General features: G+C 33.4%; 1 long non-coding RNA gene across 1 annotated transcript; it reads right to left on the bottom strand.

Annotated features, from left to right (window-relative positions):
* Positions 1–3744: 3744 nt before the first annotated feature.
* Positions 3745–4704, bottom strand: LOC132946805 (uncharacterized). The gene is made up of 2 exons (XR_009664776.1): positions 4412–4704; positions 3745–4337 (listed from the first exon to the last, which is right to left on the bottom strand). It is a non-coding gene; the product is annotated as an uncharacterized LOC132946805 (long non-coding RNA).
* Between the last annotated feature and the right edge of the window lie 10126 nt (positions 4705–14830).

Below are 14830 nucleotides of genomic sequence, written 5' to 3'. Positions count from 1 at the left end.
TTATTCGTTTCTATGGTGATCAACGAAGCGTTATAGAAATTAAAATCCCATTTTTAGCGGGTTTTTTTTATATTTTATTGTCTGCGGTGCGGTGCGGTGATGAAAAAATGGTTTTTATGAGAAAACCGCCGCCGCCGTACCGCCCCCGCGTTTATTTTTACACCTTTATATTATTATATACAGTTACTTCAGTTGGGACGTAATACAGCACACGCGCGCGCGCACACAAGCACAGACACACAGACACACAGACACACACACATGTTATAGCAATAATGCGATATACATAAATATTATATTTCTGTCGATTTCGTTTTAATTTCGCCGCCGCCCCCTTCGCACACCGACCCTCCCCCCCCCCCATCAAACACACCGCCCCGTCAACGTCGCTGCTCATAAATAGAGGATATAATATTTTCCCGTTTCGCCTCCCATATACTCGCCCGACCGCGCAACCACATTCGCATAACAACATATTTCAATATTATATTACGGGCGCACGTACGTGCGTGTTGTGGGTCATGTTATTATCGTAATGAACACATATATAATAATATGATATATTATTATATGATGTATAACGTGTTGTGCGTGCGTGTGTGTGTGTGACGTGCGCAGACGGTCGCTGCCAGACAGCCAGGCGACCGATATACCGGCAAAAACGGTCCGTGAAACCGACGCCAACGTGTGCGTATTTCGTACAATATAATATAATATATGATAACAATATTATATAGGTATAATATGTGCGGTATGTTTCGCAACCACAATCGCCGCCGCCGCCGCCGCCGCCGCCGCAAAACTCTCATAGCTGTGACGGGTCCCTTTTTCGACCGCCGCGGCAGCAATCGCCGCCGCCGCCACTGCCGCCTCCTCACTCCTCGCACACTACTGATTTGTTCTGCCGTCGGACTGTAATACACTTCATAATAATATATATATATATTTAGTAATGCAGTGCAATATGACGTATATACGGCGACGACATAATGCCACCCGCACACGCTCAAACAGCCGAAAAGCCCACCGCCACCATCTCCTCCTCTTTCGACTGCACCGCCACCCAGTCTGGGCGATTTTTCACGACACGTATTGACGAGCTGAAAGTTTTTCTCCCTCAAAAATCAGACGTTCGTTTAGACGCAGTGGCGTGATTGAAAATGTTTCATGGGGGGGGGGGGGGGGGATATTAAAATAAATTTCTATGGCGAACTTATGTGGGGCTTTTCCTTTTACAAGTATAGTGGCTCCCTTCACCTACCGGCTCCGGTGACCAAACTCGAGGTTCTCCGGAAGTCTCGTTGGAAAATAATATTTTAATTAATAATTCGCATATTATGTAATACATTAATTAAACAATTGTATATGAATTTCAGTGTCATAATTTAAAACTAATGGTTTATTTAAATTTATATTATCACTATCCGCTCCAAAAAAAATCTTGTATAGATTATTGTTATCATAACACCGATGAGTAAAATAAAATATATTGGTATACTATAAATAACATAATAATACGTCACCTAAATAACGAGTATACCTACTTACCTGGAGAAATCAGTAATGTCTATTAAACTAGTGACTTATGAGCTAGTAAAAAAAAATATCAGAAGTCTTAACAAAAAGACTTCATAAAAGATGTTTACTGAACAAATTTAGTTTACTGAGCCGAGCTTTGAAAATAATTACTGTTGGGAAATACTTTGAAGGCATCTATTCGTACATTAACGAGTGCTATGCAGATTATTGACTATTGTATGGATTTAAAAACCTCTCCCGAAGGTTGGAAAATAATCTTAATGTACTATGTACTATGTACTATGTTACTTACATAGCTTAATGATTATAAATTGCTGGTATTATAATTATAATTAATTATTTGTATTTCCCATAAATTACTTGTAAATAATTTAAGCGAAACAAAAATTATTTTAAGTAATTCTAACAAGTTATATCTTAAAACAATTTATCGTAATTACCTTTTTTTCTAATTATTCAGTATACTGAATAATATATACACACACCGTAGGTAACTTTATTCGAGTGATACTACTTATATTTATTGCTTCCATATAAAGTCACAACTGACAATTTATGAAAATTATTTGAATATTGAAGTAAGAGCTATGGACAATAAAATATAGATATGTATTGGAAATATTTGGTGTGTGTAAGATGCAGTATCATAAAAATAAAATATTCACACATCAAATATGCCTAACATATATGTTAGTATGTTACATATCTAATATATTTGGAATATTTTAAAACTTCCTAGTATTACCATACAAGTATGGTGAATATTAAATATTAATGAATTCGGACTACATATCGGTATAAAATATATATTTACTAGAATATAAAAAGATATACCAACATTATTTTTTTCGTTTCTTTGGGATAATAACATAACAATAAAATAAAACACATCCCTCCCAGCATGCACTTAACTTCTAACTTCCAGTAACCACAATTAATTACATGGTTTCAGACTACAATACCACAGAATTTAATAATTAAAAAATAAATCTTTTTGGTCTATCTAGTGGTATTACCGTGTCATTTAAACCAATCGACAACTATTCTCGAAGTTACAATTAATTGAGTTCGTTTAACAGGTGCCTATGCTGTCTATAAATACGCATCTACATAATTGCACTAAAACGCCAAAAAAATTATTATAAATGTTATTGATTTTTATAGTATTTGAGAGTGTATTATTATTTAAATTGTATTATGTAAGTGTTACTTTTGTTTTAGATACCTCAGCGGGACGCTAGTGAATGAATGGTTGAGGTTTTGAGGTCAGAGTGATGGGAGAGATTGGTGACGTACAAAGGGGCTTTTGTAATGATGCGAAGGCAAATTGACTGGAATGATTGGAATATTTTAATATATTTTGATGTTTTTGCCGTACCCCATAGCTGAATTCCGTAGGTCATAAAACGGCGGATAATTTGCTAGTAAATTATAAGTTTGAGAAAGGTAATTTGAGAAGGTTTCCAAGTTTGTGGAGTTTAATATTAAGAGATTTTTTCTTAGTTTTTATATGAGTGGCCCATGTAAGTTTGATGTCTAGGTGGACTCCAAGTTATCGAATTATTTTTTTTTGAGGGAATCATATCGTTATTGAGTCATGGGAGGACATAGACCTGGACGTAACGTGTTGTTTGTGCTGATTTGTTCGGATTTATTTTAACTCTCCATAGTTTAAAACTTCAACAATAAAAGTTTAAATTATAATTTATTCTTTTTAATAATATTTTTTAAAACTGCATAATATTAATCTACTTATTAATAAAATTCATAAAATGTTTGTTAGTTTAAGTACTGATAACATTGTATTATACCTATCATACAAATATACAATGTGTCCATTACATAATACAACAACTATTATTACCTACTTAATGATATACGTATAGGTATTTATGTATTCTAGATAGATATTCTGAAAAACAAATCATAATAAGTTTTATATTTTTATTAGAGCTTCCATTTTCCAATAAGCGATATTAAATAGCATATATATAATTATAATTATGTATTAAAATATAATGATCATTAGTTTAAATGTTTGCTCTAGGCATTTTGTTTATTATAGTCTCAATTAATTTTGTTTAGGTTTATATTTTATTTTTGTGTTTAAACGAGTTGATGCGGACTTTTGGAATCTGTAATACTTACTATTTTAAATTCGTGCTAATGTTATGGCCTTGTGGAATAAATAATTTGATAAGCAGCTATTTTTAAATTGTTTATTGATTGTTGTTTTCGTACTTCTAATACAATTTAGAAATAATATTTATAACATATTTTGTAACATTGTGTAACTCTTATCATATTTCATATAGATTAGATTAATTCTTTCGAATTTCTGAGCGTCGGATTTTCCCATTTCCCTTTTCAAATTATTTTCATCACAATGTGGTCCTTCTGTGTCTGGACTTTGAACACATTATGTCATCGCCTCTTCCGCTCGCGGGACTTATGCACATGCACGGCGGTCTACACCATCTAATGCAATTGTTAATGTTTATAAACGGTTGGTCCGAACAACCACCACACGATTGAGCATTGCAAAACGTCGGTTTGTTAGCATACGAGTCACCATGACTGACGTATGGGTAAAACACATCTTCTATTTTGTGTATCGTTGAATTAATGGCATCGGAGAATTCCTGATAAGTGGGCACGTCTTTAGTTTTCTTACAGCTTACATCCGCCAGAGAACAGACGAGGCATAGAAATAAAACGCTAAGAATCGAGTCAAACGTTTTCATTTTGCCGTGAATAATTTCTAATTGTTATATTGTATAATGTATATAGGACGGAATCTATAATGAATAATATAATAATACGTGAATTATGCATATTATGTTGTAAGTAAACTATTATTAAAACGACTTACAATATTCGTCCACGTCTGAAAAAAATAGCTTCTGTGTTGTGTTGGTATACCTACTATTGTTGGAAGTTAGAGATCCGAAGTCTAATTTGAATCAAAAACTGTTGATCAAAAATATAATTTTTAATAATTTTGCTGTAGCCTGTAGGTACATATAGTTAGATTAATAAACTAACACTGAAATCAGAAATATAATTTATCTCATAATTCATAACGAAACCGTAATTTATTAGGTTTTTTTATCAATTTGTACTTTAAATAATTGGCTTTATCTAAATTAGCTGTACAAACATCAGTTATCATTTAACTGTATAATTATAATGCGTAGAAGTTCGATTTACAATTAATATTATACCGTGAATGGTGTCAGTGGCGCAACCACAATTTTTTCAAGCGGGGGGTTTTTACTTGTTAAAACATAGACAGTTTAACTAAATAAAAAAAATCAATCTTAAATAGCACATTATAAGTAAGGACCAATGGGGGGGGGGGGGGGGGGATCTGTTCCCGGGACCTTATGTTTTCCTTGAAATATAATGTATAATAATGTACATTATAATACGCCATACATATAAAATTAAGAAATATAAAAATATATTAATTAGTATGCCAATGATTACGTTTTAAGCAGGAAGGGAAGTTATTGGTTTCAAAATGTTTAAATTGAGTTTTTTTAAAAAATATCTTTATTGAAACCCCTTTTTTTGAACCCGAGTGTTGTTCGACCATTACCCGATTTTAGACTGCAGTTCGATCATTGCCTTTTATTAACCCAAGTGCAATTTTATCCCGGAACGGTAATAGGGGGACTGTGTACGGTATTTGATGAATTTATTAAATCTAATAATTCATTTTGCTTTAGTAGAAAATTATAAAATTAATTACAAGAATAATTTTGGCGTAGTAGTCAACGTTAATGCGGCAATAGTCGGACAACTTTGAATACTCCCGCGCGCACACAGTCGACTCGTTAGTCGTTACCCCGATCGATGAGACGGTTTGGATACACAACACTGGGCACTATATATCGATACCTATATTAATATCATATATGATAATTTTCGAAGACCAGGATATAATATAATATTTTCGTATAATCGGTTCACACACGACCTGCACTCCCGCGCAATAATAATAATAATAACGACGTTGTACCTACTGGCTACCCGCCGAACGGTACGCTGCGCGTGTTTACTTCGAACCCGGAAGAGCGTGGGAATCGTCTCGTCGTCACCATACATGTGCGTATTATGCATATAATATAATATATTACATATAATAATAATAATACCTATAATAATATATACATGTATAGCATTGTACACGATACGCGTCGAACGGCCAGCATATATATATATATATATATAACGTTATAATATGGATCATACGGTGCCCGGGCGTCCACCCCCGCTGTTAACGATTTGTACACCGAAAAATCCGACGAAAGAGCGGACACGCCGATAACGTATTACAATAATCGTATAATATGTGTATTATTATTATTATTATTATATTACACCTCACATCGAAACCCTCCCGCGGGCGCTGAACGCTGCAGGCCCGGCCGCCGTCGCGAGCAACAAAAAGACCGTAACAATAATAATGTGTCGTTCTACATATTATTATTACATTATTATATTATTATACCCGTCGTGCTGCAACGCCTTCGGACGATGGCGCGGAGAGAACCGTCGACGGCCGAACAGAAGAAGAAGCGAATAGGCAGAAGAAAAAAAAAGAGACGTCAGGTACTTTGCGTCTCCGCGGGCGCGATTACGGTTGTCCGCGATCGATGGACGATTTATATTTTACGATCGGACGTGTCGTATACGTATCGTACGTACGGTATAGGTATAACATTATATTATAACATATATATATATATATATATATATATAGAGAGAGAGAGAGATGGGTGTACGCACGCGGTGACGTGATAATATAACTGCAGCCGTACAGCGTATACAATACAACGATATCATGTACGGTATACACGCGATGGTAATAATAATATATAATGCGTATACCTATATAATAATATGTGAGGATATGTATGGGTACGTACGCGACCGGTTCTATTCATCGAACAACCCTTTAGCGTTTACTCTTCTTTTTTTTTCCCCTCCGTCCGGCAGTCATCGTGCACAAAAGACGTGATCATATAATATCGTCAACGTACAGGACATATGCCTATAATAATACACATATTATGCGTATAATACCTCTGCATCGGGTATATACTGCGTATGATAATATAATAATATAATGTGCGCGCGCGCGAGCGTTACGGTTTCCGTGCGGGACGTTATAATAATATTTATAGGTTTGGGTGTATACCATATATAATATGATGGGTAATATTATATTCAAGGACATCGACGACACCGCCACTACACTCTCCTTTTCACTGCAGGACATCCACGATATTATATGGGTCAACGTCGCATCACACACACGGTTAAATTTCCCGTCCGGCGATCGTAAAATTTGACAGGCCAAGTTCACCCCTCCCGGCCGCGACGGAGCGCCACACGAGAGGATGTGGTTTTTTTCCTCTCGCGCAATCATCTAATACCACTTGAGTATACATGCGCGCACAGACAATCGCCTATATACAGGGTGATTATTCACTATAAAGAGTGTCTTGTGATACAAACTTTTGTCTTTAAAATGTGAACTCTTCTTTTTTACTGTTAATTATCGAGTAAATGAAAATTTGTTGTAAGTTATTCAAAATTAATTGTGCATTTGTACGAGTAGATTCTCAGTTATTGGAATGTTTATAGTTCATAGTTCATACGTCATATATTAAGGGTATTAGTCGTTAAAAATGGTTTTACAAAATTATAAAATAGGAGTAATATTAGATCAAATATTGATATATTAGTACCATTTTTACATAGGTATGTTGATAGATTATAATTAATTACTACAATTTTCAAATCATACCATTCCCCATATCCTCCAAACCCATTAGCATGGATCTATTATCCTGAGAACACAAAGATAAATAACTACCCGTTTAAATTTTGATTTTGATACGTCAACACTTACCTAAATTATTTACTGAGTAAAAGATGGGTTCTTATCTGAAACACATACGCTTTTTCTCTACGAGACGCTCCTGAAGAAGTACGAAAAATCTCAAGAGTTTGAAAAAACCACGGAACTTAGATAGGTCCCTATACTTAGAAATTCCGAAAATCAGATTTTTAATTACTGTATTATTGAAGAAAAAAAGAGGTGAGCATCCCCGGCGAATCATCCTGTATACACGTAAACGTAAGTGTCCAATGTCCGCGATAATGCTGCTGCATAGTTCACGGCTGTCAGGCCATACACTGTAATAATATATTATACCTATATTATTGTGATAATAATTATACGCCCGCACACGATAGTATCCGTAGAGAACCGATTTTAGATGCTGCTGCGCTGCTGTCCAACACTCTTCTTCGTCGCCATATTATACACGTCCTCTTTGGTTCCCCGCTAGCGTCTTTATGGGCACAAATAAAATATACATAATATATATATATATATATTATATTGGTACGATAACGTCGATTGACGCAGTGTCGCGTCGTCCGATGCGTAAAATTACCATATTATTACTATATTAAAATTAGGTTATTCACGGTATTACGCATCTTTATTATCGCTATCATCGCGTGTACAGGTAGGTACTTCTATTTTTGTTGTAAGGTCATCGCGTCTCGCGGGTCGCAGGTCGTTTGGTGCCGTTTCCGAACGTCAAAGCAATTACACCGAGATGAGGGTGGTTACTGGTTACCACTTACCAGGTGCGGGTGACTTTGACAAATCACGATATAATAATATTATACACACGTCTGAATCAACTACACTATTATGTATAATATGAGATTGTACACGTTTTCCGTTTTTTTTTTGTCGTGTATTTAAATATCATTAACCCGTTTTCACCAAATCTCATTTCAAAAAACTAAAAAAGAGAAAGTAAAATATAATATTATATAAATTATAAACTAGGTACACATATTATATATAGCTTCATTTAATTAATTTATTATTTTTTTCCCATCAACGCATTAATGTATCTATATACTATGAACACGTACACTAACAAAAAATTGTGCTTTATTCGCATACAACGAACTGCTATTAAAAAAAAAAAAAATAGCGTGCGTTTTATGATTTTATTTTTTATTTTTTACCAATAATTGTGTTTCTTTTCTGTTAACTTGTCCTCATGCTTTGATGAACAAAGAAAAACCAAATTGTTTATTATTATACATTATAATTAGAGTTTGGATGATGCGTTTTTTATATCGGTATATTATTAATATTACTTTTTTAGTTATTTATTTTCAACCAAATATATAGGCATTAACTTTGACAAGTGACTCGCTTAGAGTGCCCATATAAGTAGGTACACTGAATATCGTTTTACTGTACAGAAAATGTAAAATTATAATCTATTGTCCAAATCTTACAGACTGAGTATTCACATTTCGCTCCAAACTTAATATTCATAAGCTATTTCTTAAACTTGTATGGGTGTACGGTGTCCAAGTGGCAAGTATGTATAATAGCCGTATAGGAGGAGTCTGCAAAAATTGAAACTTTTAAATTGAAAACTCTCCGTCTTATTATTCATGCATCTCACTATGTCACAAACCAAATTCTTCATGCGGATTTACTGTATAGAAGAAACAGCCAGTCGCTTAAATTGTCGTTACCACTCTTCACATCAAAATCATTATAATCATCTGATATCGTAAAACTAGCGGCGAGTACAATGCTTGAAAACCCATTCCGGTGCTTTAAAAACAGGTGGTGCAATATATACTCAAACATTTTCTTAAAATATTATGGCTTATAGCCATATTACGGCTTATACCCATATTACGGCTTATACCCATATTACGGCTTTTGGATAGCGTGCGAACACTTGACTTTTTTATATCTTGAAAACAATAATTAACTATTACGCGGTTTAAGCTCTAGCGTCTAGACGCGGAATATTACTAACAATCATTATATATATATATAAATCGGTAAGTATATAAACAATATCATGTCTATAAGTACATATAAATTGCAAACACGAGTATAAACGTACAATTCGCAATATGCGGAATATTATTATACACGTATAGTATGTTTTACGGTATAAAACACGTCATAGTAATAATAATTATATCGTCGGTCATCGCCTCGTGGTTTGACAGATAAGACGAGATGTGTGCCGGTCATCTTCGCGTCCGCTTCGTCGATTAATAAACAAGCAACAGTATATAGTTCCCGCGACTGTGCCGTTAGCAGATTTGGCCATTTCGCGGCGGGCGCCAAGCTAGCTCCATAGATCGTACTTTTGGCTTTCCATTCATCGACTGTCAATCCCGGAATATCGATTCGACAACTTGGACGGTGTCCGTGTACCAGTGATGGTATAATAATTACCGGGACGGAAACGCAGAGAAATATTGGCCTAAAATGTTTGTACGGATGACAAAAGTTTACAATTCGGTCGACGAGTTTGCGCGCGAATAACAACAATGGTTTGTATTCCGATTCGTTGTATGCGTATCGACACAATAATGATCATAATAATATTGCAACCCGCATACATGATGTATACGTAGTTAATTTTGTCGCTTGACATACATAAATGTGTAGTGGACCACGACTTTTTCAGAGTACCTATATACCCAGTCCTCAATGTATAATCATTTTAATCGTTTATCACCCATAAACTTAAAATGCTTGCTATTGAAATAAAATAAAAACTGTTTATTCAATATCCAATATATTTTATACATTGACATTTTTACATTATTTGATTTATTGGTCTATTGACTATTGGACTGTTAAAATATAGGCGGAGGTGGACAACAAATAAAAATTTAAAACCCATAATTGCAAGATAATAATATGATAGTGATAAATAAAAATTGTTTGTACGTCTTAAGTGTTTATTTTGTATTTATTTTCGATTACTTACACAAAGATTGACAAACAATTAGACAAGACGTGTAGGTAGCAATTCAAATAGATCGTGTTCGTACATGAAAAAAGAGATTTAATATGCATACAGGTTTTAGTTGACATGGATGTACAAACATATAGTATCTACCTACAATACTGCAGTGTAATCGTGTAATATATACACTATAGCATAGAAAATCTGTGTATACGTAGGTACCTATATATATATATATTATAATTTTATAATTTATAATACAATGTGTTTGTTTTGCGTTTTCGTTATTCTTTTTTATGCTCGTATCGACGAAAATATATCATTATTGTTTAAATAAAAATCCGCAATTGAACCACGTATGTGGTGCGGTGAGTATGTGTATGTGTGAATGTATTCATGTATGTATATGACGTTGCGGTGGTATAATTAGTTCTGGTCGGCATAACTAGCGATGTCAGGAAGCGGAAACTCTTTTGCCGATTGGATATGGTGGCCGGAAACTCTTTGGGATGTGTAAAAAATCACGCGCAAGTTACGCCCCCCGGCGTGCATTAATCGTAAATATTTGACGACATATACGCGCATAAACAACGAACGAAAAAAAAAAAATCCGACTGCTAATGGATTCCGCCGGTAAATGATATTATGACGCTACTGCAGTGGCAAGAAACGAGAGGAAAGCACGATTTTGAACTGCCACAAAATATAAATATTCAGTGGGTAGTTGAACGCAACACTCCGTCAGGGTTGAAGGACGGGGGGGGGGGGGGGGGGGGGGTATGTGAAAAATGTGTTTGGTTTCCGTTACCACGCCGAAATAAATAAATCCGAGTATTACATCGAAAGTGCAAAACGTTGCGATGTGAATGGTTTAATTATTAAAATCATGCATACATTAAACTGCAACTAAATAAATTGAAACTTACTGTCGGAATCTATATTTTATTTCTCATATTTGTGCGTGTTCTTAAATATTTTAATTCGATTACGATAATGGTATATACATTAAATCGGGATAAGCTTTAGTGTATCGTATAAAGTAAAACCGTTGGTGATACACATAGTAAAACCCAGGGCTAGGGCGAGGGCTCTTGGACCTGGAGTACAGGGCCCCGGCTATATCAGAGGTCCGTTGAAAAGAATTTGAAATTTGGAATTTTGATAGGAATGCTTATTTTATATTAAATAATATTTTACGATATAAATGTACCTATTGCCTATATTATAATATATTAAGTAGAAATCGTGTATGGGACCCTATTATAGTCGTATCGCCTGTATAACGGGTTGTTTTGATTGGAAGTTTTGTATAGGGCCCGAAAAGCATTTATTGCAGGAGCCTAATGTAACGTAAAATATGAATATAATATATTATATAGAAGTCTTACACGAGGTAGATTATTTCTTAAATATTTTTAAATTATTTATGTGCGTAATATGGTGTATTGTTATTTGTTAATAATTAAATTCTTAATTTTCGTGGGGCCAAATGATACTCATTTAAAAATCATGTTTAATAAGGATATTTTTAGGGAAATTAGGTATAGGTACTTATCTCACGTATTTAAAATTGCACTTTCTTATCGGTATCTGCAGTGAGATGATCGATTTCATCAGATTTATGAGATTTCTGTCGAAAACATTAGAAAGTACAATATAAGCCACTAGAAGGATAAACCGCAGTCATAAAGGCAAGTACAGTATCTTTAATGTAATTGTTAGTGAAAGGTGAATATTGAAGGCAGTATAATAAGTGGAATTGTGTTGACATATTCTAGGATCGATGATCACTATATTATATTTTTTCACAAATTATTTAGGTTAATTTAATTATTCAAGCATAGGTGGACATTTGGTTGGATTTTTTATAGGGCTAAAGTAAAGTGATATTGTACTATTACATGGTCCATCTGGATGTACTGACAATTCCATGTGGGGGGGAGGTGGCACCTAACCTCCTGGAATCCTCCCTCCAATGAATTTAATCAACTGATTCCATAATTCCATTAGAGATATTTCAATATAGTTAAAATGTTCTTTACATTTATTTTACAAAAAATAATTACTTATATAGTAGCTCCCACAATTTATAATAATTGTTTAACACCACAAAAATACTTATAAACACTAACAATAATATATATGAAACCAATAAACCATATATTATAAACAATTATTTAAATTAATTGTACTGCCAAGCAACATATGGTATTGCTAGGAATATGGACTTATAGATCTGAAAAAAACACACAAATATACCTAAGCTACAAAAATGATTAAATGTGTAAGTCTTCAAAAATACAAAAATGCCCGGAAACAAACAAATATTAATAGAATTATTTAAATTGTTATGATGTATTTATTTGTATTATTAGTAGGTAGGTTATTAATTATTATAAGTCACTTATTGCTTTATTAACTAATATTAGGTTTTAAATTAAAAGTAATTTAAACTTTAATTATATTTAACGCCTATTTGACATTTACCAAAATGTCATAATTACATCATAATTACAGGTACCTGTATGTTAAAATAATAGGTATTGTCAGCATAAGTTCGCCACTTAAATTTTCCAGTCTCGCTTATAGTTAGGAGAAGTATTTATTTATTTTTATATTTGATACGTTCGTAAATCCAATTATCTATAAAATAAGTCACAATGTAAACGCATTGCTATAGTTAATATTATGTTAATGCGTATTTGTTCATTTAAATAAACAACTAACCGATTGCAGTTGTAGCAATCAAATGGATAAAGTATTTTATCATGATTTAAGGTACACATTTCGAATCATAGATTAAAGTTTAACGAGATGAATCACTCAAATGATTTGGTAGCTCGTGCACGGGCCAAGTTCACTGCAGCTATTAAGACCGATCGGTGAATACGAATGAAAAATAAAAATCAATGGTAATAATAATAAATAATAATCATCATTTTTATTTACAAAATAACACTTTATTCATTTAGTAATAAACTAATAAGTAATAGCAATATAGTGACTCGTGTGACATAGCGGAGTCAAAATCTGTCAGGCTCGAATAATATATATTATAGCATATTAAATGTGTCATAACTGCCTACTGAGAAACGTTCCTTTTTTAACCCTGAAGGGAATTACTCGTGTTCGTTTTGTATACTACTGCAGCGTATATAAGTACCTATATTGCAAACAGATAATAGGAGAAAAACATAGGCCTATTTCACAGTACAGTGGTAAAGAGGGGAGGGGGAGACATTTCGTGTCAAAGTTAACGGTTCGCCGGCCGTACTTAGACACTTGCTATAGTTTCTATGTAGTATACATAGAAATATATTATATGCAAGTATATACCTACCTATACATATAATGCAGTATATTACACCGAGTCGAATTGAAAAGTGCCGGGTTTTGCAACGAAAATAAACGCCAAACGGCCCTTGGATTCGTTTCAAAAAAAAAAAAAAAAATGGCAATAATAATAATAATATATTTACCAATCGGCTAGCCATAAGTTTAAGTAAAACAGAAATAATATTCTTGTTCAATGTCTATAATTGTCCATTGCGTCATCCAAAACGAGGATTTATATTATATAAGATTTAATGACTAAAACATTATTCTTTATCAATGCCTAAGTCATATTATAGTCAATAAACTCGAATATATATTTAGCAAATACGATTCAATGGAAAACAGTTTTTCTCTTTTTTAATAGGTGCAACGAACAATAATCAATCGATAATTTACATAGACACAGACAACGTATATTGTAATAATATGACCTATGCAGAAGCGACTATATTTCCAAACCAAATTAGGCGTCTTCTTATACTTATATAGTTATATATATTGTTGATTAAAATTTTTTTTCAGATTTTTCGTGTTTACAGCAGACTTAAATATAATAAAATTCCTCATATTATAGCATTAAACGATTACAGTTATGTATTATAGGAATATTTGAATTTATTTAATGGATTCCTTATATTATGCGGTTAACTATAATTATAGTACTTATACATTTCACCATCTCAAACCGTTTTTAACTTTCTCGATTTTTTTTCCTTCTTTCAAAAATCACTGAAAAACACCGTTCTATGTCGAAGAAAATTTAAATATCAGTATACAGGGTAATTCACCGAGTATGTACAACCTATTTTATCTTTTAATAATATGTATCTATTCAAATTCCGGCTTCTGAATTTTTTTAAGAAAACTATTTATAAAATTTTAATTACAAGAAGTGTGCTAAAATGAAAAGCATCTATACGTATAACCTAATAAAAATGAAGAGATTTACTAAAATATTGTAGGAAATAATATGTCCCCTTAAAATACACCTCAGCTGTAAACCGAAATTCGAACAAAACTCGCATAAAGGCTAAAAAAACTCATCTCGATGATTATTACGTGAAGCCGTGAAGGTCACGATCATCATGTGGATTAGAGAATAGTTATGGGTATTTCAGGTA

Source organism: Metopolophium dirhodum, chromosome 6 (assembly GCF_019925205.1).
Source record: "Metopolophium dirhodum isolate CAU chromosome 6, ASM1992520v1, whole genome shotgun sequence".
Classification (NCBI taxonomy): domain Eukaryota; kingdom Metazoa; phylum Arthropoda; class Insecta; order Hemiptera; family Aphididae; genus Metopolophium; species Metopolophium dirhodum.
The sequence above is the reverse complement of the archived record's forward strand: the minus strand, read 5'-3'. Positions and strand labels throughout refer to the sequence as shown.